The sequence below is a fragment of the Physeter macrocephalus genome, chromosome 2 (genome assembly GCF_002837175.3).
Source record: "Physeter macrocephalus isolate SW-GA chromosome 2, ASM283717v5, whole genome shotgun sequence".
Lineage (NCBI taxonomy): Eukaryota > Metazoa > Chordata > Mammalia > Artiodactyla > Physeteridae > Physeter > Physeter macrocephalus.
In genome coordinates this window covers 72,749,199-72,754,099 of record NC_041215.1, presented here as the reverse complement: position 1 = coordinate 72,754,099, position 4,901 = coordinate 72,749,199, and the positions used below count along the sequence as shown (strand labels likewise).

The following is a 4,901-nucleotide window of genomic DNA, read 5'->3' as shown; positions in this document are numbered from 1 at the left end:
AACAAGCAATTAATATAGCTATGATTATTAAAGGCAACTCTTGGTTCCTCTTCTCATATGACATGGACATTAACTCCCACTATCTCTCCTGGAAGCTATCTGTTTCTGAGAAGGAATGCAATGTAGCGATTATCCCAGATTTCAGAATGGCTATGGTGCTGGCAGCTCTTATCAGTGGCTCAGGCATGAAATAGTCTTTTTTAACATTCCCAGATGACCTCATATTGACTTCTCCCATGTAACTTATAAATAGGAGGTAAAATTATTTGTTTTGGAAATCCGAGCAAATATACAAAAAAATCATAATTGGTCTTTATTTTTTAAAGGAAATATGAATGAACTAATGACAGTTTTTAAACACACATATACTTTAAATAAAATAATCATTAGTAGTACACATTAATTTGAACTAAAAGAGAAAATAAAAAACACATCAAAACCAATAAACTGGAAGATACCAGTAAAGAAAAATTAAGGATTAAAATGTGGTTTAAAAAAATCAGTAAGTTTCATGCCAACTTTAATTGTACCAATTATTCATTTTTTGGTTGGAAAAAAATTCAGAGGGTCAAAGAGAAAAGGCTGCCATCGTACATATTTCACTTCTCATTATTTGCCATTTTACCCAATTATATGCATCAGGACATTTTGGGTGTGTGGATTCCTGCTGAGGAGTATTTCTGAACTAGAAATAATTGAACTAGACATGAAATCAAACCCACTATGGAACAAGATTCTGTACTCTAGAGGAAAATCATCTTGATAGAAAAGTCCAGGCTAAAGGTCACATAAATGACCCAGCTTATCTCTTGGAGTAGCAGCTGGAGAATAGGTGAAAAAGAAGAGACTCAAATTAAAGACTTTACAAATTCTAATTTAGGTTGCAAACACACAAATACAGGACATTCACCACTCTGATTGGCCTAATGAGGCCCAGTCATATGCCTACCACTAGCCGGTCACTGTGACATGGGACAACCATGCTCATTTTGGGCCAGACTGAATCACATGCCCCACTTCAGAAGGTATCCACCCTCATGTGAACTGAAATAGAAGGGTATTGTTTGCTATAAGAAGTCAAGTGAGCTGTCTGTAACACCCGGAGCCCGTGGGCCGCCTCGGGCCCAGAGACCCCGGCATGGTGCGCATGGGTGCCGCGGGGTCGCATCTCCCCGTGTCCGGCTTGGACATCTTAGGGGACCTGAGGAAGATGAACAAGCGCCAGCTGTATTACCAGGTCTTAAACTTTGCCATGACTGTGTCATGATTGCTCATGATCTGGAAAGGCCTGATCATCCTCACTGGCAGTGAGAGTCCCATCATGGTGGTGCTGAGCAGAGGCATGGAGCCAGCCTTCCACAGGGGCGACCTTCTATTCCTGACAAATTTCTGGGAAGACCCGGTTAGAGCTGGTGAAATCGTTGTTTTTAAAGTAGAAGGACAAGACATTCCAACATTTCACAGAGTAATCAAAGTTCATAAAAAAGATAATGGAGACATCAAATTTCTGACTAAAGGAGGTAATAATGAAGTTGACAATAGAGGCTTGTACAAAGAAGGCCAGAACTGGCTGGAAAAGAAGGATGTGGTGGGGAGAGCCAGAGGGTTTTTACCATATGTTGGTATGCTCACCATTATAATGAACAACTTCCAAAATTCAAGTATGCTCTTTTGGCTGTAATGGGTGCATATGTGTTACTAAAACGTGAATCCTAAAATGAAAGGCAGTTCCTGGGACCAGACTGAAATTAATTCTGTTGAAAAGGAGAAAAGCTAATATATTTGAAATGTTCCACTTTCTGTATAAAAGGAAACAATGTGGAGACGTTTTTGTCTTGTTCGAATAAATGATTCATCAGTGAAAAAAAAAAAGGTCAAGTGTACATCACGACAAATAGTTACATAATGACCAAAACCTCCACAGGTCCACTATTATAAAGAATCAGTACTTTGTCTGATCCTATGAAGGCAGTAGTATTTCCAAATAGCTTTAAAGTGGAGATCAAAAGAATCCTCTGATCAGGCAAGGACAGAGTAAAGGGAGAGCAGAGTTACTTCATGACAGTCTCCAAAAATTGTTTCACCTTTGAATGGTTCGGCTAGCTTTTAAATTTTTACGTATTGAGTTACTATATTTAAAATTAAAAATGAATTATGTATCATATGAATAATCTTTCTTTTACTTTTTAAAAAATAAATTAAGAGAAAAGTGATACAAACATATCTAAATTTTGTTATCAGTCTTATGGTGAAGATCTGCAGTTGGTATATTTTTGATATTTTTCTCCTGTGAACCTGAAGAGAAAATGTTTTTATTCTAAATAACAAAGGAAACAATGTTTCCTGTAGAAATATCTCAATTAAAAACATTTAATTATTCCATCTGATAGCCATTTATTTGTATATAATGGTATTGAATTCAAATTTAATGAAACCATGTTTTAATTTTATTCATCTTCGTTAGATATTATTCCTGATGATTCATGTATATTTTGATGTTTTCATTACTAGCACAAGAGATGCCATTTGAGAATTTCAATTTAATTGGTAATATTTTGATGTTGTTAACTATTTTTAACACTTATGTCAGCAATTTGGTTGATGCTGTGGAGCTTAATATTCAAAACAATCCTTCTTCAAGGCATTTATTTTGCATTTTAAAAATACCTGATACTGAATATCTTTTCTAATACAAGTGAAATACAGAATTTTTCAATGAAAAGATCATATTTTGAAAGTAATGATTTTAACATTTCCTGTCTCCTCGTAGGAACTATTTATCAGTACCAGTTTATAAAATATGCATAGTCACAATGCTCTTTAAATAATACATAGAATTTGATGCTTGTGGTGAGATTGTACAATATTTTTATGGAAAGAGCGTAATGAACAATATGGAACTTGGCAGCTTATTTGAGTTCTGGCTCTATCACTTACTAGCTGTGTGTCCTTGGACTGACTATAGTTGCAAAGGACCTTTTGCTTATATATGAGATGGAAAGAATGATATTATTAGGCAATGCATTTATGTGACTCTTGAAGTTTTTCATAAAGTGAGACAGTATCTTGTCAAAGCATGCTATATATTTTTAAGGGCTACACAAATTAAAGACAATATTGTTTCAGGGGTCTTTGCGTGACCTCTAAAGCTATGTTTGTCCTAGGACTGAAAAATGCCCAAGAGGATTAGGGGTTTTTTAAAGCCTGAACTGAGTCAGGGGAGTTTCTTTTCAAAGAGAAGTAATATGAAGAGGGATTTGACTCTGCATGGCTATGGAGCCTTCTGGCAGCTTTGGAAGCTTTGCTAGGGCATGTGTGCTTGTGACAGTTTTATAGCAGCACAGATACAGCAAGCTGAGGACCTACTGACTATTGAAGAGAACATATTTTTCTGGAGAATTTCTGTATTAACTGGGAGGAACTTGAAGGGTTAGAATTTTCACAGAGAAGACAGAAAGAGTCAGAGGAAGATGTTTTATTGCTGCTCCTTTATTATATCTTTATCACCAGACTAGTGCCATGTAATTTGTAGTATCTTCTAGTAAAGATTGGTATCAAAGGTGAAAATATTTGGCAAGATTCTCTACTCAAAGTAAGATATATAATTGTCCTGGAATAACTTAAACTAGTATGTTTTTATGATTTCTTCTTTTTATAGACTACGTGTTCTATTGATCATTTCTTTTTCAAATAATTTCTATTTGGGAATATAAGAAAAACATGTAGAAAATTTTAAAAAGATAGATAAGCATAAAGAGTAATATAAAAATCACTAAAAATTCCAACATTCAAAGACTCATACATGAATATGGTTAGCATGTTCATACTATTCTTTCCAGTCCTTCACTGTTTCTAGCTATCTGTAATTCTATCTGCTATTTATCTGATGACCTATTATTTTGTTTAGTTGAAAATAGATTTTACATGTGGTTTTAGATATTGCATTTTATAACATTATGTAATCACCATTTTCCCACAAAACAGACTCATTTACTAACTAGAATAGTTGCTATTACCACCTATTAGACATTTCTTAACATTTTATAATGAATTCAAAAGACTTCATTAACACAATCATAGTTTCTGGGTCATTCATGCCCTCAATTATAATGGAACTCCTCTGCAAGTGTCTTAAGATAACATTTCATAATTTAGGGAAAATGTCTCTAAAGACACATTGTCACTCAAGGAGATGCTTATTTATTATCTCATATTTGACAAACGCTGACTTTTGAAGTATTCATACACAATTAATGCATTTTTAAGAGGAAAGTGGAAGAAGCTGTAGCCATAGGTAACAAAGCTATGTTATAAGGGACCAATGTTTATACTTTATTTGTATGTTCTCTGTGTTCATTTTTTAGTGCTAGGTAACAAATTATCATAAAATTTTCAGCTTAAAGCAGCTCACATTTATTATCTCTCAGTTTCTGTAGGTCAGAAATCTGGGAGGGATTAACTGGATTCCTGCTTCAAGGTCTCAGCTGGCTGCAATTAGGGTGTCAGCCAGGACTGCATTCTCGTCAGAGGTTCAACTGGGGAAAAGATCTACTTCCAAGATCATTTAGTTTGTTGGCAAAATTCATTCTTTTGGAGCTGAAGAACTGAGGGTTTTAGTTTTTTGCTGGAGGCCACCATCCTCTTTGAGACTGCCTGCAATTCCATGCTACATGGGCTTCTCCACTTACTTCATTGCAGCTTTCTTCGTCAAAGAAAGCAACGGAGAGAGACTGTAGCAAAACAAAGTCTTACACAATGTAACATAATCATGGGAGTGACATCTTTGACTTTTGCCACATTCTATTGATTACAAGCAAATCACAGGTCCTACCCTCACTCAAGGACTTGAACACCAGAAGACAGAGATTATTGGGGCCACCTTAAGATCTGTCTCTATACTT

The 4,901-nt window shown here is 35.3% G+C and overlaps 1 pseudogene; it reads left to right on the top strand.

Moving 5' to 3' along the window:
• The first annotated feature begins 1,138 nt into the window (after positions 1–1,138).
• On the top strand, positions 1,139–1,716 carry LOC102974819 (signal peptidase complex catalytic subunit SEC11C-like; annotated as a pseudogene).
• Positions 1,717–4,901: the final 3,185 nt, after the last annotated feature.